This window comes from Microtus oregoni, unplaced genomic scaffold (genome assembly GCF_018167655.1).
Source record: "Microtus oregoni isolate MIOR12 unplaced genomic scaffold, Mior012 000151F_ref0000176, whole genome shotgun sequence".
NCBI classification, from domain to species: Eukaryota; Metazoa; Chordata; class Mammalia; order Rodentia; family Cricetidae; genus Microtus; species Microtus oregoni.
Window position 1 is genome coordinate 253548 of NW_024544801.1, and position 23599 is coordinate 277146.

At 37.1% G+C, this 23599-nt stretch overlaps 1 non-coding gene across 1 annotated transcript; it reads right to left on the reverse strand.

The window, feature by feature from the left end:
* Positions 1 to 23470: 23470 nt before the first annotated feature.
* Positions 23471 to 23574, reverse strand: LOC121444981. Its single transcript, XR_005973847.1, has one exon. It is a non-coding gene; the product is annotated as a U6 spliceosomal RNA (small nuclear RNA).
* Between the last annotated feature and the right edge of the window lie 25 nt (positions 23575 to 23599).

Genomic DNA, 23599 nt, shown 5'->3' on the forward strand with positions numbered 1-23599 from the left:
TAATGCGTTTCTCATTTCCTGAATTTGTCCCTGACCATTATAGCTCTATTTATTGGCCTGGGGATGCAATTTGTTAAATGCTACACAAATAGATTGAAGAAGTTAATGTGCCTCTCTCTCCCAAAATGTCTACCTTAAACCCAGGGAGCAATAATTCCCCATCTTACTATACCTTATATATTGTAAAAAGGGAAGTATGCGTGTCACTATCACTATTTCCCTTTTACAACTTCTCCAACTTTCTTAACTAATTGAGACACTAACTTTCTCAACCCCAAAGGGGCCTATATTTCAGTAATAAAGGTGTGTACCCTTATTAACCAACATGAGTGGAGATGGATTTATGATTTTCAAAAACATACACGACTATCAAAACGATTTAGTCTTATGAGAGCATTCTAACCTTGTTACTAATGATGATCATTGCTCCAAAATACACATCTTTAATAGTGTACTGGCAATTTTAAATGCATTTATTTTCCGGCATTCATTCAAATACCTGTACAGTTCCAGGCCAGTATTCTGTGCAGCTCTTGAATTTTCAAGATTCATTTTCTAATCAGTGAAATCATTTACTACTCTCAGATGCTAGGCCAGGAGTAATGGAGCAGAGAGAGTTGTTAGCTATGACACGCTGCCTTTTCTCTCATTTATCTGGGAAAAGCACGAAAAAGAACACCTTAACATCCTCCATCTTCTCCCCCAAAGGAAACAGACACTAATCAACATTCAATTCTGCCTCCAAATCCAGCGACTCAATTGTCCACAATGTCACAGTGCCTGTCGGTTACCTTGGCTCCTAATCATGAAATCTTAGAAGAATGGCAAGTAGCCTTGGTGTATCCCAGGTGTAATCTGACATGCTTCTCAGGACCATCAGAAGAGAAAAATGATAATCATCAGCAAATGGTGGCATTTCTTTTTAAAATTTCTCCCATACAGTCTGATTTAGAGCGTTATAGAATGGCAGACAGTATGTTATGTTTTCACAATGGTAAAGTCAGAATGTTTAGAAAGATTTGCATTTTCTGTAAGGAAAGGAATGTGATATATTTAGTCATCTACGAAGTTATTGCAAGTAATAGTGTTGACAAAAATGTTGTAAGGAGCTGAAAAATCACCATCCCTCTAAAATGCCTTGGGAGAGCAGTTTTTATGCAGTGATAATATGTATTAATTTCTGGTTGTCTAGCATTTTGGGTGAAAGTCAAATTTTTAGGCATCTTGCTTTTAAACCTATTTAAATGTTGATAACATGTGTAGACTGGGAAAGACAGGACCACGAAATTGACAATAGTTGCCTAACTGTATCTGAGATAAATTCAATCTTGTCTCCTCACATCCTTCCCATTATATCTGACTGCTCGCAAATGCCTTTTACTAGTCTTTAGTGGTAGGCAAAACAGTAAATGGAGCACATCTTGCCAGGGACCGATTGGCTCACTAGCATCTTTTTTTTTTTTTCTGATAGATTACCTCCTCATTATTTCCCAGGTTAGGGTAAAAGATAATTTTTCATTTTTATTATTCAGAATGACTGTGAGAAGGCCTAGGCAGGGGTGGAACACAGGCTTGTGATTTCACTGACACAGCCTTTCCATGGCTAATCATTATTTCATGCCATGGAAAATTCAAACAACTATTTATTTTATTTTAATTTTTTATTAATTTTATTGAGTTATACATTTTTTTCTGCTCCCTTCCCTGCCTCTCCCCTCCCCTTCAACCCTCTCCCAAGGTCCCCATGCTACCAATTTACTCAGGAGATCTTGTCTTTTTCTACTTCCCGTGTACATTAGATCCAGGCATGTCTCTCTTAGGGTCCTCATTGTTGTCTAGCTTATCTGGGATTGTAATTTGTAGGCAGGGGTTCTTTGTTTTATGTTTAAAAACCACTTATGAGTGAATACATGTGATAGTTGTCTTTCTTGGCCTGAGTTACCTCACTCAGTATGATGTTTTCTAGCTCATACATTTGCCTGCAAATTTCAAGATGTCGTTATTATTTTCTGCTGTGTAGTATTCCATAGTGTAAATGTACCACGTTTTCCTTATCCATTCTTTGGTTGAGGGGCATTTAGGTTGTTTCCAGGTTCTGGCTATGACAAACAGTACTGCTATGAACATAGTTGAGCATATGTCCTTGTGATATGATTGAGCATCCTTTGGATATATATACCCAAAAGTGATATTGCTGAGTCTTGAGGAAGGTTGTTTCCTAATTTTCTGAAAAATCACCATACTGATATCAAAGGGGCTGTACCAGCTTTGCACTCCCACTAGCAATGCAGAAGTGTTCCCTTTATCCCATAACCTCTCCAGTAGAAGTTGTCATCAGTGTTTTGGATCTTGGCCATTCTTACAGGTGTAAGATGGAATCTCAGAATTGTTTTGATTTGCATTTCTCTGATGGCTAAGGATGTTGAACATTTCCATAAGTGTCTTTCAGCTATTTTAGCTTCCTCTGTTGAGAGTTCTCTGTTTAGGTCTGTACTCCATTTTTTATTGGATTATTTGTTCTTTTGATGACCAATTTCTTGAGTTCTTTGTATATTTTGGAGATCAGCCCAATGTGGGGTTGATGAAACTCTTTTCCCATTCTGTAGGCTGACGTTTTGTCTTATTGACTGTGTCCTTTGCTTTACAGAAGCTTTCAGTTTCAAGAGGTCCCATTTATTAATTGTTTCCTAGTGTCTGTGCTACTGGGGTTATATTTAGAAAGTGGTCTCCTGTGCCAATGCATTCAAGTGTACTTCCCACTTTCTCTTCTATGAGGTTCAGTGTGGATAGCTTTATGTTGAGGTCTTTGATCCATTTGAACTTGAGTTTTGTGCATGGTGATAGATATTCATGGATCTATTTTTTATTCTTCTACGTGTTGATATCCAGTTATGCCAGCAACATTTGTTAAATATGCATACTTTGTTCCATTTTATATTTTTTTTGCTTTTTTTTGTCAAAAATCAGGTGTTCATAGGTGTGCGGATTAATATCTGGGTCTTTGATTGAGTTCCATTGGTCCTCCTGTCTGTTCTTATGCCAGTACCAGGCTGTTTTCAGTACTGTAGCTCTGTAGTAGAATCAAACAACTCTTTATTGTTGATCTTAATGGGAGAGAATAGAGAGACAAATTATAAAAAACTTTAGGCAACCCATAGACCCATGGATTGCTACAATTTTTTGATAAAAAGTTAAATCATTTTCATTCCAAATGTTTTAGATATCTTGCATTTGTTTTTTGTGTATACATACATATAACTTATAGACATCTGTTCTCTTCTGCTACATGAATTCTGGTGATTGAACTCAAGTTGTCAGGCTTTATAGCATGTGCCTTTGCCTATTTACCCATCTCACCTGTCCAAAAATATTTTCTTCGCACTTATTTCTGTTTCCTGTATTTTCTACTTGGAAGAGCCTGTTTCTCTGGTTCTCTATTCAAGGACATACTGGATAGGTTATATATATATACATATATATATATATATATATATATATATATATTCTTAGTAAAAATTCTTTGAGTTTGAAGGATAGGGATATATGGGAGGGTTTGAAGGGAGGAAAGGGAAGGAAGAAATGTTGTAACAAAATAGTAACGAAAAAAACAATCACAGGACTGTTCTTGGAGGTTTTGATACCTGCAGAGATGGAGTTGAGAGGAAAATAATGTGAAAACCTACCTACCTTAAGTTTTAGCTTCTTTTCCAAATGTTCCTACTATTTTAGTCCTTTCAGAGTCCTCAGGATCTTCCTTTTATATTTAGTATATTATTTTGGTTGTAATTGGCATGATATATTTTAGTATGCTTACTCCATTTTGGCCAGCCCTGAAAGTTTATGCCTTGAAAAGATCAGTTGTGTCAAATAACTTCAGTCCATGTCTAGAGCACTGTACTAGTCTAGGTAGGAGGTGGTGATAACTTTGACTAGGAAGATGGCAGGTGTGTTATGAAGAGTCTGAGTTCAAGAGATCTGCTCAAGGTAGAATTCATCGAGCCTGTAACAATCTAGAAGCAGGGAATAAAGGGGAAATGTAAAAATTGCTTCTTAGAATTCTGGCTTGAGAAAATGGATGAATGACAGTACCATCTACTGGGATAGGAAATATTTGAAGAATGTTGTTTTAAGTGTGTGGCTATGTGTGTAAGGAAGATTGCAGATGGATATGAGTTCAGTTTTGAACACACAGAGTTTGAACCGAATTTGAGACACGCAGGTGAAATGTTTAGCAGGATAATGTGTATACACATAACAATGAGACCCATAGGAGAGCTCGTCAGTTTAAAGATATAAATATATGCATTGTTTACCTAAAATAGCAATCAAAGACAGTGGTGTGGTTTTCTATAGGGAGAAATAATTTTACACCAAGAGAGGGAAGAGTCCCCATCCAACCACTGAGGAACTTAGACACTTAATGACTTTCTAGAAAAATGGGAGTTAGAAAGAGCAAAGCTAAAAGGCAAAAGAAAGCTAGAAGTGGGTGTGAAGGCAAACAAAGAATGATAAAAATTGGTTTACTCACCATGGTCAGTGTTTTTGGACATTAATGAAGATGAAGATGGAAAACTGCCATTTTGGCGCAGGACCATGGCTACCATTGGTGACGTTAGTATAAACTACACAGTGGGGAATGACTGGGCTTTGAGCAGGTGGAGGTCACAAATATGCATGACTCAAGAAAAGTTTTCTTGTGAGGAAGATGGAAATCACCATCTACTTGAACGATATGGGGCAGGATTTTTTTTAATGGGAGAATATGAGCATGTTTAACATTTATGGGACTGAATTATTTGATAAAGGGAGACTGAATATATAAAAGGTGGTAAGTCTCCTGTGAGGCACTGGGCTGGAGAAAGTATTCAGGACGATTAGCACTGAATGGTAGTTTCTATGCTTGATAATGGGGGAGGGAGTTTTGTTTGGTAGCTTTTATTTTGTATATATATATATTAGCTAAAGTTTTTTTCAGAATAATAAGGATGCATAATGGATTTAGATAAGGAGACACTGAAGTTTGAAGATGCAAATGTTCTAAATGGAATAAGCTGTTTAAAGAAGTCTAACCACGGTGCTCCTTTTAACTCCAGGCTTCAGGCATATTGCACGTTTTGTAATTACTGAAAGAAACCTGTCATTCCCCCCACGCCCGAAATGTGACCTAGGGCATCATCTCTGCCTGGAATACACCTTCATCTGATGATTTCTACTCATGTTTCAGGTCTTAATTTAGGTGCTGTGTTCTCTAACAAGCCCTTTCTATGTTTAGATGCCCTTACCATGCACTTCTACCACCACCCTTACCTTCTCTGGAGTCACTGCATAGTCCGTGTTGTTGTTGTTGCTTGTTTAACTCACCAAATCCCTACTAAAGGTAAGCTGTGAATGCTCAGGGAGCAAGTCAGTAGGGATATAACCTATACCACAGGGCCCACCACATGATAGGTGCTTAAGTTACAGTTGACAACTGGGTGCCATGAACTTACTATTGTAAGAGAACTGGTCAAATGGTTTCAAAGATGATACAACTCTTATCAGTGGTCTATCTAGATGAAAGATACAGTCTCTAAGAAGCACTATGCCATTCATTAACTGAACCATTGGCCATTCACTGTTTAGTTGTGATGTTAAGAAAACAGCGAGATCTGAGTCTGTGATTCATCTCTACTGTCAGGACTTGCTAGGGAGGAGCACCAGTCTGTGTTTCCCAGCTCCCTTAATAACCTACTCTTGCTGAAAGGGGGGCACTGTTGGTACTGGAGGTTGGAGACACTGGTGGAGAGGAACAGCACCCTTCTGAATGAGGCATTAATTTGCACTGAATCACATGTGCTTCATTTCAACACTGTTGTTTAATGATGCTCGTTATTTTAGCAACCTGGAAATAACAGCTGGACTGTGTGGGCTAAAAGCGACGTTAAAGTATAGGCAAGCAGATCACAGTCATTGTCTTGGAGAAATATCAATTGTTAATTAAAAAACTAAGTCCCAACCTTTTGGTCCTCATTCTTTAAAAAAAAAAGTCAAGATGTATAGGTGTACCTGTGTGTAAGATGAGGGATGGATAGATTTAAACTGGAATAATAATTTTATGTTAGGCTGCTGCCTTCTCTCTCAAAGGCTGATAAACAGAAATGCCAGTTAGGCACTGCATTTAAAGTTAGTTTTGCAGATGCCCAGAAAATTCACTAACCTTTGGGGATTTTAGCTCATGGAGAAAATAAGTTAGTACTGAGAAGTTCAATGACTCTCCTAAAATATCAATAGCTTAGCGGTAAAAAAAAAAAAGCCAAACAGTAGGCTTCTTTCTATATCGAGTGTATTCTCAAGATAACTAGAAAGGCGTTCTACAGACAGCAAGAATGGAAAAGCTGTAAATGTTACTCAGTGGGAAGGCTTCAGAACACTGGGTTCTCCTCTGCGCCTCCAGTTTGGGATTAGCTCTGTCACTTCCCAGCAGGAGAGGCTCCACCTGGGCTTTCTTTACCTTTGTTTTAAGAAAGATTCACTTTTCAAGGTAGCTGGGCCACTTTGCAGGTCTTTAGGAAGGACTTCCTGTTTGGCTTTGTTTCTGGAGTGGCTAGTCTACTCTTATTTTTATTTCTTTTTTTAATTAATTAATTAATTAATTTATTTAAGATTTCTGCCTCTTCCCCGCCACCGCCTCCCATTTTCCTCTCCCTCCCCCAACCAAGTCCCCCTCCTTCATCAGCCCGAAGAGCAATCAGGGTTCCCTGCCCTGTGTGAAGTCCAAGGACCACCCAACTCCATCCAGTGTAGTAATTGGAGCTGCGGGGCTGCATCCCCAGCACCCCAGCCGCCTGCTAGCTTATGCCCCAAAATAACAACACACAAATTGTATTCATTTAAACACTGCTTGGCCCTTTAGCTCTAGCCCTTACTGGCTAATTCTGATATCCCGATCAACCCATCTCTAATAATCTGTGAGTACCGGTCTTACCAGCAAGATTCTAGCCTAAGTCCATCTTGGGTCGGAGCTTCATCACGTGTGTCTGCCCGGGAGCGGGCAGCATGGCGTCTCTGCTCCAGAGCGCAGAGCTGTCGAGTCTGAGCTCACTTCCTCTTCCTCCCAGCATTTTGTTCTGTTTACTCCTCCCACCTATGTTTTAACCTATGAGGGCCAGCCAAGCAGTTTCTTTATTGCTTAACCAATGAAATCAATAGATTGATATATGACACTCCCACATCACTTCCCCTTTTTCTGTTTAAACAAAAAAACGGAAGGCTTTAACTTAAAAGACCACACTGTTGGATGAATGTACGTAGGCTTGAGAGAGAGAAAAAAAGAATATAGAGATAAAGTTAATGGTTTAAAAAAAAGTAAAGTCTTTAAAGAGACAGAGTACAGATAGTTATAGATTAAGAGAAATAAAGAAAAATAAGCCATGTAAAAATGGAAAATTCACAGAGAGTCTGGATTATGTACATTGTGTTTTCTTTAAATTTTTTGACTGTGAAGGAGCTAAGTACAGAGAGACATTTCATTATATGGACTGCCAAGTGTAACCAGAACGGATATCATGAGGGTATGACTTCAGAATTTGGGTCTAAGGATATGATGCTTTGGAGAGAATCTTCTTTTGTTTTCACAGAGGATGAGACTCTATGGATTTCTTCTATCCCAGTTTGGCATGATAGACCACGCCCTCCTGAAAGGTTGATGTGAACACCCTCAAAAAATTACTTCACTCAACTGCCAACTGAGATGACCCTGGCACACAGGTTATACCATGAAAGACCTAATTAACGATGCCCCCATTCAGCAGGAAGCAGTTTGGAGAGAAAAAACTGTGCCCGTGTTCCCAAAATATTGTTTATAAATGTTCTTTTACATTTAAAGGGGGAAATGATATAGGTATGAATAATTTGCATTGGTGTGGATTTTAAGGTCAATTTTGTTATATGTATATGTGTTTCTGATCTTGATTAAGGTATTGTGATTGTGTAGTTCATTTAAAATGTAATGTATAATAGGAAATATAGGTTGCTAATGGATAATTATCGATAATAGTAAAGCTTGTAGTCATGTTAGTTAGATTTTCTAGATATATAGAAATACATTTCAGTTAGATAGACATTCTTCATATCTTTCAAAGACTGCAGAATATGGCATTTTAAATGTTTTAATAACTTAAGACTTTTCATGACAATGAGACACTCTGCTCCTGGCAGCACCAATCTACTTCAAGAGGAAGATGGGCATGGAAGAGGCTCCTTATGGAGTTTGATAGCCATTTGGGCAAGAAACTGCTCTTGCCTGGACTGATGCATAAACTGGACACAAAGAACCCACAGAGAGAGGACTGCTGAACTTGCCTAAAGGTGAGATGGTCTTTTGGGGTTCCTGACTCATGAAAGAGTCTGTGAGACATTCTGCAGGATACAGCAGAAAGTGACTGAATTGTCTTTGGAATTTCCTGCTTGTTGAAAATGTCTGCTGGATACTATGGGCCTGAAGGCTGAAGATGGATGCCCCAACGGTACAAAAGAACTTTGGGTGACTGTCCAGGCAGCGAGATGTCTCTGTCATTTCTAGAGTTTTCGTATTTCTTGTTTACTTAGGTAGCATTATATCCTTCTGGAGTCTTTGATGAAGTTGAAGAATAAATAGATAGTTATAGTTTTCCTTAGTTATGATAAAAGGTAAAGTAGATATAAATATTGTAACCATAATTCTTACTTGATAACTGTTTTGTTATATGTAATTTTACTATGTTAAAGTTAAAACCTTTCTTTTTTGTTTAAACAGAAAAAGGGGAAATGATGGAGGAAGGTCATTGGTTAAAAAATAAAGAAACTGCCTTGGCCCATTTTATTGGTTAGAACATAGGTGGGTGGAGAAAACAGAACAGAATGCTGGGAGAAAGAAGCTGAGTCAAGGAGTCGCCATGATTCTCCCACTCCAGGCAGACGCAGGTTAAGATCATTCCTGATAAGCCAGCTCGTGGGCTACACAGATTATAAGAAATGGGCTAGTCCAGGTGCGAGAGTTAGCCGAGAAAAGGCTAGATATAATGGGCCAAGCGGTGTTTAAAAGAATACAGTTTCCGTGTAATTATTTCGGGTAAAGCAAGCCATGTGGGCAGCCGGGTGCCGGGGACACAGCCCCACCGCTCCTAATACTGCAATCCAGGTCTAGTAAGGTGAACATCCAAACTGCCTAGGCTCCCACAAAGCCAGTACGTGTAGTCTACTCTTGCAGGATCCAGTTTTGGCTTCCTGAGGAGCACCTGCTAAGCCAGGGGGGCTGCAGTGTTTCCTGACCTGCCTCATAATGTAATCATCCTGTAATTCCTCAGGGTCTCTACATTTTTAGGGCGTCTAGTACAGTCTAAGTTGTTTATTAAATACGTTTTAGGGGCACGGAGTCGATTATTGAAATGCTTTCTTTGTACTGCCTTTTCCATACAGTTTAGATTATGATGGGAACTCGTGTCTTTTGGTCACTTATTTTCTAGGATAAAGTATCTGACAAGGAATTAGCTGTGGAAAAGGCCAGACTTGGAGAAATTAGGGATTATTTGGTTAGTCTCCATAGCAAAACCAAATAGATTCATAGTACTATAGACTGAGGGTTTCTGTTGATCCTTTCCACGTCTGTGAACAAATCCATGATATATGTGTATTATATATATACATGTATGTGTGATATATGTGTCACATATACATATACATACATATATACATACACTTATCTGATCATCAGTTACACTTACATTTAAAGACATTTTTAAATTTTAATTTACTTTCTAAATTTCATTTTATATTTCGTCCACAGTTCTCCTCCCACTCTTCCCTGCCATCCACTCCTCCCAACAGGCTAAGGGTTCCCATAGGTAGTTAATAAAGTCTGGCACATTAAGTTTGTACAGGACCAAGCCCCTCCCCACTGCATTAAGGCTGAACATGGCATCCCACCATAGGGAATGGGCTCCAATAAGCTAGTTCACGCACCAGCGACAGATCCTGGTCCTACTGCCAGGTGCCTCCCAGATAGTCCAAGCTTCACCGCTGTCTCCCACACATGGAGGGCCTAGTTTGGGCCCATGGAGACTCCACAACTGTCTATTTATAGTTCATGAGTTTCCATGATCTTGGTTCAGCTGTTTCTGTAATCCCAAAGAACATTTGAACACAGCAAGTCCTTATTTATAAGTTACATGGAAGTGGGGCCTGATGTGTCACAGTGATTGAGAAATGTGTTTAGGGGCTGAACTATGCAGATTCTAGCTATTTGAGTTTAGGTTAGCCACTTTGCCTTCATAAGCCTCTTAATTGTAAATTGGACAAAATACTACTCATCTCATAGAATTGTTTTAAGGGTCAGGAGATATTATACCATCAAAGTTTGGACCAATGCGTGACAGTGAGTGTTAAATTATTGTTCATTTGGCTGTTTGTTCTTGTTCTGGGATGGGGTATCTTGAGGCCCATATAGGCCTCAAACATGATCTTCCTGCTTCAGCCTCTCTTGTTCTGGTATTACAGGCACACACCACCGTATCTGGCTTGTTCATACTATTTAACAGAACTTTGTATCACATAGATACGTGCTCAGTCATGTCCTTTGCTATTGTAGTCACAGTTGCTAAAAAGTGAAAACTAACTGACAAATGGAGAATGAAAATACGGTATATATACACACTATGGTATACTGTTCAACTGTAAACAGAAAGGAAAATATGGTATATATACACACTATGGAATACTGCTCAACTGTAAACAGAAAGGAAATATGGTATATATACACACTGTGGAATACTGCTCAACTGTAAAGTAAAGGACACCATCAATCAGACAAAGTGGCAGCCTGTGGAATGGGAAGAGATCACATGAACAGGCAATCTTTTTTTCTCCCTTCTTATGTCCCAGGGCATATCTTCAGCAAGAGCTTTGTCACTCGGGCTACTCTCCTGCTGACAGCATTACATGCAAACATGTACATTGAAAAAAAGAGGCATTTCAGCTTCATTCTCATTCCAATAAGAAGTAGTTCATAGAAGTTCCCACAATGTCCCTTCCTGACGTCCCGAGTACTAAACTGCATGGTTGTATAAGAGCCTGGCAAATTAATAAATGGGACCTCATGAAACTGAAAAAGCTTCTGTAAGGTAAAGAACACCATCATATGTACAAAATGGCAGCCTACAGAATGGGAAAATATTTTCACAAACTCCACATCCAATATGTTGGGCCTAGCTCGATTCTGGAAATAACCAGGCCAGCTTAAAGATAAACAATTATATTTTTACTTTTCTTCATATCTGTTTTGTCTTTATCACACTCTTCATTGAATATATATGTCTGACTATGTCTATATAAATAATGCTTAAGTTTTCCACAATGAACAATAAATTTTTCTGTAGTAAACTCTGAAGTTTCCAGGAAGAAGATGGGGCCCCACAACAACAACTCCACCTGATTGATATGACATCATGATACTGATAGTGCTACTATAAGACCTGTTTTGGGTACCACCTGCTCAATAAGATTCCAGCTTGGTTAGCTGAAATGGTGCACATCTTTTACAATGTTCTGACCAGATCTCCACAAAATACTCAAAGACTATTTGCAATCTTACCAGACATTAATCTCGAAACTTAACCAGCATTTTACTTTCACAGGCTCCTGTAGAAACAACATTGCCCCCATGACAGCTGGAAGTAATTCTAGAAGACTATGTCCCCTCTCCCAGGAAAGTTTGTCCTCAGGATTAGGGACATCATTTAAGGGTTGATTATAATTGGTATATGGTTGAGGGTTGAGGGAAATTTTATAAGCTCAGTGATCCTTTTGTTAAAAAAAGGGGGGGATTGGATGATGGGACAATAGATTGGTTTGTGAGTTATTATTTATAAACAAATTTGTATAAATTCTTGTATATTGACACAAAGTTAAATAATATTGAATATTGTATGCATGCATGCTTCTACCTCTGTTTTAAACATTTTTATATGTTGATATATATTTACAATATTGCAGTGTACATTTCTACCTCTGATAAAGATACTTATACATTGTTTACATTTGGAGGACATTGTCCTCATTTATTGCACAGTTGTTTATTGTCTTAGTCTTTAAGTTATATAGGTATTAAGAATTATTTATCAATAGTCATCTATGTTTGTCATACTAATAGTTAGACTAATCAGGCTCTTGAGATACATAGAAATTTTATCCTGCATAGATAGATAATCTTCAACCACTTCAAAGAACTGTAGAAAATGGCATTTAAATAACTTAGAGTTCTGTTGACATGAGACATGATTGCTCCTGGCAGCACCAGTCTTTTCCTGAGAAAATGTTGAGCACGGAAAACACTCCACCTGGAGCTTGTTTTCTTCGTGGCAAAACTGACCTTTGGACACAGAAATGCCCATACCTCAACCACTGAAAGATACATACTATCCGTAAATGGATAAAACAGGACTGTCAAATCCTGCAAAGACAGGGTGAGATAGTTTTAGAAAGATTCTTGCCTTTAAAAATGGTCTGTGGTGGGAGAGGGAGAGGAATGGGGAAAGGGGGAGAGGAGTGGGGGGAGGGGGAGAGGAGTGGGGGGGAAGGGGGAGAGGAATGGGGAAAGGGGGAGAGGAGTGGGGGGAGGGGGAAAGGAGTGGGGGGAAGGGGGAGAGGAGTGGGAAGAAGGGGAGGGAAATGGGAGGTGGGGAGGAGGCGGAATTTTTTCAACAAAAAAAATAAATAAATCTTTACTTTCAAAGATAAAAAAAAATGGTCTGTCAGTCATTTTAGGCCTTAGCCAAAGTTGGTTGCTTCAACATTGCAAATGAGACTTTGGATGATTGCTCAGGTAGCCAGTTGTCTCTGCACATTTGTTGCACATTTTGGAAGTTGCTTCATTGCATTTCCTGCTTACTCAAGTAATACTGTTTCCCTTCTCAGATCTTTGATGGGGTTAAAGATTAGATAGTTGTAGTTACTTTCCTCATGATTTAGCCAAGCTTAATTTCAATGCAAGATTTAGACTTCTGAAAATAGAATGTTTAGTAAAACTTTTGTTATGTGTTCCTTGCTTAATATTGTTTATATTGCTTGTAATTTTATATTTGGTATCTGTTCCTTTGTATACAGTTGTATTGGGTTTGGATCAATCTTTTATTTTCCCTCTCCCCCATTATATTCTATTATCCTCACCATCAAATCCTTAATTCTTAATTCCACAAATTCTTAACAAGTAGTTTTACACATTAAAATAATCCCAAAGATGCCACTAAAAATCTCAAAAACTAAGTACCACATTTTTTTCAGCAAAGTTGTAGGATACAAACCTAACTAAAACCTAACATACAAATTCAGTAGTTTTTCTTATACCATGAGATAGAGCTAAAGTTAACTGATGTTCTTCCTTCTTCATCTTGCCTGGCTATTACATGATGCCCAAAGTAAAATAATTATTGGTTAAGGTGGAATACAGTACATATAGAGAAGAAATTTTTACTTCTTTGCCATATGTTTAAATATTAAGTAATCCATTAATTTTCTCAGCATTTCTAGATTTTTCTGAAATTTCCTGCCAAATGGAATTCCAGCTGATGCAATTGTGTATAGAAAAGAAATTGTGCTTTTAAAATAATCAAATTAGCCTAAATTTATTGAGTTCTCAGGATACAATCCCTGCTGGGCAAAAGCTGTGTTTCTTCTAATTTATCCATTATAATCATGATTTAGAACAATGTATTCTTACCAAGCATAAAAATAACTTTCTTTTAAGTTGGAGTTTACTTTTCAAAATAATTGTACAGATGGAAAAGTCTATTGAATCTTAATTGTGTTTTAATGTTCACCATAAAAAGTTAACACTTAAACTGTTGGGAATATTTGTATAAGGGAAACATGTTCAATTTATCTTAAGTCCAAAGCTTAAATTTATACAGATAGGTTGAGTATTTATCACACAGATAGGAACTGCAAAGCTTATGATGGAAAGGATTTTCCCCTCTGAAACGTTTCTCAGGCTTAGCAGTTATGACAGGTCTAAAGGCTACCAACTTCCATCTCAAAATCCAGCCAACACAACCGGCACTACCAGAGTAGACAAGAGCACTGCCTTTGGGGTCATTTGAGATTCTTCTAATTAAGAATTCTGTTTAGATCTGTACCTTATTTTGAATAGATTATTTGGTTTCTTGATATCTAATTACTTGAGTTCTTGATATATTTTGGATATTAGCCCTCTATCGGTGTTTGGGGTTAGCTCAATTCGGGAAATAACCAGGCCAGCTTAAAGATAAACAATTATATTTTTAATTGTTATAAGGGGAAACTCACGCCACAAGAATGGGAAGTCCAAATTCCTCTGTGAGCGGGAATTGCCCAGAGAGAGGGAGCACCTGGTCTCTCCCAGCTTTTCTTCTTGGGCTCCAGGTAGCCACGCCTTAACTAGGTGTGATTGATTAACAGAGCTTCCCTATCATCTCCCCATCAGGGATTTAACTTCATGTAATGAGTTTAGAAGAACGCCTTTACTGATATTTCAGAATAACTGGAGAAAAATTGGTATTACTTCTTCACAAGCTTGATAGGATTCAATATGAAACTATCTGGTCAGAAGATATTTTTTGATAGGATGCATTTTACTGATTTAGTCTTGTTAATATTGTTTGTTCAGACTCTATATATGTTCAAGATTCAGTCTTATTAAGAAGAATGTGTCCAGCAGCTTACTAGTTTCTGTAGGATCAAATTTGTTCATATATATATATATACACATTACATTAGGGACACACACACACACATATACACATATATGTGTGTGTGTGTGTGTGTGTATCCCTAATGTACTCCGTGAACCTTTTGCCTTTGGTGGCATCATTTGTCACCCTTTTTGTCTCTGATTTTGCTATTTGAATATCCAATCTCTTCTCGTATAGCTAAGGCTTTAGTAATTTTGATGATTTTGTTAACTGTTTCTTTTCATTAAGTTTTATTTTACTTTAAAAGTCTATTAAAGTTCTTTCTATCGGCATATTTTAACCTGTCCATTTGCAACCTGGAAAATCCATCCCTCTTTAGGCAGCCTGATGGCTCCCTTTCTCTAGAAAGTTAGCATATTGATGCCACATATAGTATATATACTGGCTGGAATAGCCCAAAAGTCCTGGACACAAATGATCTTGTGTTAACTTCTCAAGTAGGTAGGATTATAGACAATTATCACCATGCCCAGCTTATTGCCGTATTTTAATTGTATGAAAGAATGGGCTTCGTTGGTATGTTTCCATAGTGCATATATTTTGGTCACATTTATTCCATATTAGCCTATATTGTTCTTCCTACCCTATCACCATTCTCTTCATTTACACAAATAATTTTCCCTTCTACTTTCATGTTTTAGATTTTTAAAATCTAGATTCCTCCTAATATGGAAAACGTGTGAAACTTGTATGAATATGGCTTGTATTACTTAACATGATGATCTCAAGCTCCATTTTTCTCTAAAAAGTATCATTTCATTTTTGATGAAACGTGATGAAAAAATGTAATGATTGGAATTTCAAATGTATTTACTGTCTATTTGTACATTTTTGGGAAGTGTCTCTTCAGTTCATTTGCCCATTTATTGATAGTATTATTTGCTTATTTGGCATTTATTTTTTTAAGTCATCTATAGATCATTGACTGGATAAATATATGCAAAGATTTTCTCCAGTTGAAGGCTGTCCCTTTACTCTGTTTCTTTTATTGTGCAGGAGCTTTGGAAATTGATTCAGTACCATTTTTCATTTCTTGCCATTATTTTCTGAGTTATTGGCAATCTGTTTAGAAGATCATTGCCCATCCCATACTTTGAAATATTTTCCTCTAGTAGTTTCAAAGATTCAGGCCGTACATTAATGTTTTTGGTTCACTTTTAAGGTTTTTGTATGTATGTGAGTGTTTTGCCCTTGTGTATATGGACCATATTCATACTCAGCCCCTGTGGAGGCCAGAAGAGGGTACCAGATCCTGTGGAAGTGGTACTAAAGTATGCTTTTGAGCTGCCTCGTAGGTGTTGGAAACTAAAACCAGAATCTCTACAAGAGCAGCAGGCATCATCAATCACTGAACATCTGCTTAATCCCTCTGTCTTTGGCTTGGTTTTGTACCAGGTAAGAAGAGATAGGGATCTAATCTCAGTTTTCTCTAAACAGATGTCGCACCTGTTGTTTTCCAGTGTATGACTTTGGTACTTAGCTGAGTGAGTTTATTTCACTCTATACAATCCTTTCCCATTCTATACTATGCCACACCATGCCCTTCCTTGCTGTGTTACTCCACTCCACCACATCCAGTCATTCATCTTCCTCTCCTCTCTGTGTGTGTATATGTGTGCCAGTATCATGTGGTTTTTATTACAACTGCTCTACAATAATTACAAAGTAATGTTGATACCTCCAACATTACTTTGACTATTCAGAGTCATCAGAAAAAGCTTGATGATTCTTGGTTTAAAGCAAAGTAGGTCTTGGTTAACATTTTCAAGGAATCAGCACTTAAGTATCATTGGCCTACTTAGACTTTAGTCCAGATGTCTTTGAGTCTTTGTTACCTTTAGCCCTTCCCAATGCCTTTCTGCTACACCAGGTAGAAATGAAAACAGATTATTTAGAGTCTACTAGCAGCAATACTCTGTGTTAAGGGAAAATGACTAAAACTTTCTATTTCAAGTACTATGCTAATTGTCAAAACCCTAAGTAATGACCTTGGTTTGATTTTCAGAAAAGAGACTGTTTTAAAAATTGTAGCAAGTAGGAATTTCAAGTAGCATGAAGAGCAGACCTCCATATCTTTGATTTATTAACATCTAAGTAGTTCATGTCCCAAGATTCACTTATAGAAGCATGTAGGGTTTGATTATTATTGATCTTAGGGAAGGTAAGATGAAATCTTGTAAGATAGTTTTTTTTCTTTGTGCAGCAAGGTTATAAAAAAGAAGATAAATTTATCATTTGAAGAATTCTTTATAACTTTATATAAAACATTCATTGCCTTCATCACATCACTATTTGAATCTGAGGCAAACAATATATATTTTATTCCCAACTTACTGATAAGGAAATGGATGAAATGATAGATTAAAAATCTAGCTAATTACATATTAGTGAAGTTGGAGCAAAAAACCCAGGCCTGTTGCCTTTTAATGCAATGTTCTTTCCACTAAACCACTTGACTATTTACTGTGTGCACAGCATTGTATGAAACAGTGGGAACTTACAGTGAAATAATACTTACAGTAGTACTTATATTTAAATGCCACTTTAAATTCCCCCTCCCACAAACATTTATTTTCTTTGCTGAAATTAGTATATATTAGATTACTCTTGTTCATGCTGTCTTGTTTAGTAGCTGTCAAGTGAATTTCTATACACTCGAGCTTTACATTGTAATCGATGTAACACAATTGGTATCTAGAGGAAAAGGCTTTTATCTATTAATACCTCCTTTATTAGTTCCATAAGAAATAGAGCTAACACAAGAAAACCTTCTGAATTTCAGGCTTTTGCTTTTAATTCTATATGCAAAGGATACCTTAGACACTTAAAAATTAAAATAAGGAAGTAACTTCTTCATTTGACAGGACATATGGGGGTTATTTATTATTTTTATTTTTCTATTTTTCTACATAGGGTTTCTCTATGTAACCATGGCTGTCCTGGAATTCATTCAAAGAATAACAAACAGAAGTTTTAGTGATACTTGGAAAGGTGTATTTCAATTTTTTGGGAGAGCTGTATGGTAGAAGCTGGTCTAATTTACCTAATTAGAAAATAAGGAAACCAATGAAAAGATTTTATCTCTATAATACATCTTACCATGTAGAAGCATAGAAAGTATTTTTTTCAAATGTGAAGTTATATGGACATTGTGAAAAGATGGGAACTTCAGAATGTTGATAAAGATTCATCCATGATTCACCCAAAGATATTTACCCTGCATTAACATATTAGTATATTTGCTTCTGGGTAAAATTTTCCATGAATGATAATGTAAATAGTTTATTATTGTTAGAAAATATGTTAGGACGTGATGATCTAATTCCCAACCTCGAAATCGATAGGACTTTAAGCAGTACACTCGTGTTTCAAGTCATCACAGGCATTTGGAGTGCTTTGCTCCGTAGAGCCATTTTCTCAGCATTGTACTTAGGCTAACAGGAAGCTGTTGTTTTGGAAGTTGCTGTGGCCGAGTGGAAAAAAGCCCTGAAGGCTTTCATACCAGAAAAGAAATGTTCTGGTTTGAAGTGACAGATACCAATTCTACATACAACTTATTGCCCCAAATTACTGCTCATATGGGCCATGAAGCATTATCATACTGTCTGCTGAGACAATGAGAAGAACCACAAAAATTTGGCAAACATTACTTATTGACTACTCCACACATGTTCTGAAATGACCTCTCTCTTTCGCTTTTTTGTTCCGCTAAGACACATCACAAATGGCACTGTACTAAGCAGATGAGCCAGAACATATATAAATACTGCTCAATTGTTGTACACTGAGGTAATTTTAGATATCTCGGTATTAATGCATTTAATTTTAAAGAATGAGCATAAACAGTTAAGTGTGGTGGAAGATGTCTGTATTTCTAGAACTCAAGAAGCTGGCATCTGAGGGATAAAGATTTGAGATGAATCTGCATGACTTCTACGTACACCTAGAGTCTGTTTCAAAGGCAATAAATAAATAAGCAAAAATACTGAAAAAAATCTGAAGAAAAACTTCTCTTTTCTTTCTTTTTTACCCAGTTGCTCAAACACCTTAAATAGTCACCCAATGAGTCTTTCAGATTTTGAGTCCCAGATTATAGTACACAAACACAACCTGGATTTTGGGAAGAGGATTTTAAGTAACCTGGCTCTTATTTAATTAAAAATATAAATTCACTGAAGACAACTTCATATCATGCACCATTAGGATATGCTTATGTATTGTTGTATTTCTTTTCATTAGGGTTGTGAGTTCTATGTGATAACTAGAAAGTTATAGGAATATTTTTGATTGACAGCCCCCAAAAGAGATTAAAACCAGTCTTAATTTACCTTTAATACTGCTCACATATTCTATTGACGTGTTTTGAATATATTTTATTTTCATAATGAGTCACTTCAAAAAAAGATTATCATGGACTTTTTCTGAGTCAATGACAAATCCTTGCTTTCACAGTAGTTTCCCCTTTAAACTATGAATTATAATTTGTGGTCTTTTATAAGTATTTAATATTCTGAGCATTTTGTGTATGTGTGTGTGATTGTGGGAGCCTAAGTGAATCTTGTGGGATACACACATACATCTTTACTATATTCTTTGCATAGTTTCGTGGCCAGATTTCTATATGTTGAAATTTTGCAAAGATGTATTTTTTAATGTGACTGTATTACTTATTTTATGAACAAGATTGATGTTTTCTCCCCATAACATATGCTTCTCTGTGAACTTTCATATAACCTAAAAATGAGTTTTTCATGTTTGTGAGTACATTTACCACTAAAGATCAACTCACCAAAAGCATGGCTTTTGTACTTCAGTACAAGGAGAATATAATGGCAAAGTTTGAAAAACTTGGGGTGTTAATTATGGATAATTACACATGAGGAAAGAACTCAAATACATCCTTAGGACTTTGAGGTATAAATGGAATGTCTCCAATAGTTTCTATTATGATAGCATAAGGCTTAGTGTCAGCATCACTCACAAGTACTCTTTTCTTTGGTTAACATTTCCTCCTCTTCTTGCTGGTGGTCCTTACTCATACAGATCCTATCACTGGGAAAGAAACAGAGAAAGACAAATGTTTGAATTCACATACTAATTTAGTGACGCTTGATGAAGACTCAAATGAATGTTTGTTTTGATATTAGTCTTTTAGGGTTGCCAAGCCATCTGCCTCATTCAGCAATGGTTTCATTATTTTTCACGCTTATTCTGCATTTTGTTGATAGATTTATTTAATAGATTTTTAGGAGCCATTTGCCAGTCTTACTATCTCTTTCAAAAAGCATCCAATATGACAAGAAATGATCCATGATGATCTTTTTGCATTTTGAAAAAGTTAGTAGGAGCAGTATGGAGTTGGTTGGGAAGTTGAGATGCCATTTTATATGGAGACATCTTTCAAGGGAGATAGTTGATAGTTTAGCTTGGACCATAGCTTTCCAAAGCTTGTGTAAGCTTCAATTGTTGGTGTGCCTTGTTCTATGAAGCAAGCTGGTAACATCTTATTGACACAGTGGCTTGTTTTAAGCCCTGGGTTCTTTCATAGTTATTTCATTATGAGCATCCAGTTCAATGTTGGATCGTAGACTCAGAATAATTATCTTTATTCTATGAAGGTCTTCAAAATATATTTAACTGATATTTCCTTTAGGTAATTTACTTCCAAAAATTATTTAAGATAGAATACATGGATTGATGCTAAAATATAGAATAATTATGTGAGAGAAACTATCCCCAGATTTAGAGGTTAATTAAGAAAAAGTAATCTGAAATCATGTAATTAGTAACATAAATTTGAATATAAGGTATCGGTTATGAACATTTGATAAACATCTACAAAATGATATTTCAATATAATTATTGAAATCAAATCAATGACTTAACTAGAACCTTCTTCACAGGTAGGAATGGTATAACATAAAGTGGATAATAACTTTTGGAAGGAAGCAACTTCCTGGAAGACAAATAGAACTTTAGTTCTCCTATTGAGAAAGTTTGGAATTATAGAGAGTTCCTTCTCTTCTCCACTATCTTTGCTTTGGGAAACAATTTATTTTGTCTAGTGTGATATCATTTTTTGTTATTGTTGAATTAGGAAGGCCTCTCTTAAAGGAGCTGTAGCATGTCACCATCAAGCAGAGCCCATTTGAAAAAAAAATGCAGCTAAACTTTGTTTTTTAATGTCTAGAATTTCTTTTAAAACCCCCTCAGGTTTTAAGTGGATTTATCTAGCTCCATGTTGGGCACCAATTTGTTGTAAGAGGCCACTAGTTAGTTCCCGGCTGCTCAGCCATGAAATAATCACACAGAAATCATATTATTTGCAATACTGTTTGGTCAATAGCTTAAGCATATTTTTGGTCAACTCTTATATCCTAAACTAACCCACCTCCATTAATCTGTGTATCACCACATGGCTGTGACTTACTGTGTAAAGTTCCAGCATCTATCTCTGGTGGGACTCCATGGCTTTTCCCTAACTCTGCCTTCTTTCTCCGAGCATTCAGTTTAGTTCCCCACCTAGATCTGCTCTACCTTATCACAGGCCCAAAACAGCTTCTTTATTATCCAATGGTATTCACAGCATACAGAGGGAAATCCCACATCACCTGGCTAGATATGTGCAAAGGATTCTGTATCTTACTATATTGATAGTTGCACATCTATGTTTGTTGTTGCTCTATTTACAGTAGTTGGGAAATGGAATCAGCTTACATGTCTATCAAATGGTGATTAGAAAATGGGAATTTTTTTTTTTTTCTGAAGCAGGGTTTCTCTGTGTGTCCCTGGCTGTCGTGGAGCTTGCTCTGTACACCAGATTGATCCCAAATGCACAGAAACCTGGCTGCCTCCTCAGTGCTGGGATTAAAGGTGTGCACCACCATGCCTCCTGGCTGAGTAGAAAAAGGAAACATGGCAATAAGAAGTACAATTCTACTCACCACTAAAGAAAAATGAATTCCTAAACGTTTTAGGGAAATAGATAGATACTATTATACTGAGTGAGGCAACCCAGACACAGATCATTATATTATATGTTCTTTCTTATATGCATATCTTAGTTTTTAAGTTATGAATTTTGAGGGTAAGTTGGAGTGAGTGTCTGAAGAACTCGGGAAGCTTGACGGAAGCGACCAGAGGAAGCATTATGGTAATCTTGAGAGAAGCCATCAAAGGAAGCATTTTGGTAGTGGGATATTAAAATACCTGGGATATAATAGTATGGGTGATATTATATGTAGAAAGGTTTAAACAGAAATGGGGCAGGATAATGGGGGATAGGTGTAGCAGGGAAGAAATCTAAGAATGTATGAAAAAAACATAGAAACTTACTACTTTGTAAGCTAAGAAAAACATAATTCAAAAACAGCTTGGAACATTCTTATCATGTATGGGTGCAAAACGCTAAACCCAGAAATTAAAGTTTGTAAATGAAAATCCTAGTGCTAGGTACAGAATAATTCCCTATGAATTGTTGACCAGAGTATTGTCATTGTTCTTGTTTACTCACAAGTACTAAAATATAAGATCTCATTGCTAAAGGAATTACATTATTTGATTACAGGATATTGAAAAAATCAAGCTGGAACTGAGCTGGGAGCTCTATTTCTGCCAGCTAGTGTTTAGAGCATCAGAAAATGCTATTTAGGTTGTGAGCGAAGAAATATCATTAACATTTTTACTCAGCTGTGGTCCCTGAAGCTATAATTCCCAAAAAGATATACTCACTTATTGAATAGTGACCTGGCTGTTTTGGGAGTAACCAACTGTTTTTTGATTGGATTTTAAATGCATTCCATGACAGGGGAGGAGCATCTTAGGTACTGAAAACCCAGACAAAAGCCTGTGGCTTGGCAGGTCATCTACTACTATAGTTTTCAAAATGGACATGTTACCAAATTGTCTTCTAAGAAATTATGACCATACCCATAGACCAGGGAAGTTCTTAGTCTTGGACAGAGGAGCTCTGCTTTAGTAGTAGTCAATGATAACTCTGCTTAGAGTGCTGAGAATGTGGACTGCTTAGTGTTCAACCCTGAATGCCACTTCTAATGCCCATGGGACATAGCAGAAGAGGGAGATGATGGGGATTAGTGCTTTGATGTTACCATCCCTCTGAACTCCTGTGTGTGTGTGGGGGGGTGGGGCTGGTTGATGAAAAGAAGGAGTTCAGAGGGATAATAGGGGTGGGAAATAAGATCACAACACATTGCATGGTACATAGTATGGAATTGTCTAAAAATGAAACAACATTGACAATAAAGAAAAGATACTCAATGTAGCCCTTTGAGTACTGCCACAGAACCTTTGTCATACAATCGCAGGGCACATAAACCAAATAGTTCCTCACTTGATGGAACAAGGTTCTTAGTAGTCAGTGTGGGATAGCCCTAAACATTGGTAATCTGGTTGTTTTTTAACTCTAGCCATCTTTAAATTGTCAAGTAGCATGAGGATTTCTGGCCACCTAACCATTCAAAGACTACATTGGTTATCTGGTTCTAAGAAATTCTGGCAGCCCTTAGATTTTTTCTGTAGGTCCTAGCTGGAGGTTCTGCCCACAGCAATCAGGTTCTGCAAAAAGAAATACGTTCTGGAGAGTCCTGTCTGCTCCAGCTGCAGATGTGACAGGGAGAACGAGGCTAAGTAAAGACGAAACACAAGCTAAATGTACTGGGATGAGCAATAAAGTGCTTTAGTGTCGTAGATGGATTCCTTGAGTTCCTTTTAAAAACATAAAAAGATTCATGAATTTGCATGTCATGCTTACACAAGGACCGTGTTAATCTGTGTAAACTTTCCAATTTTAGTATATGCTGCTGCCAAAGCGAGCATTCCTGGAGTTCTTTTACCTACCT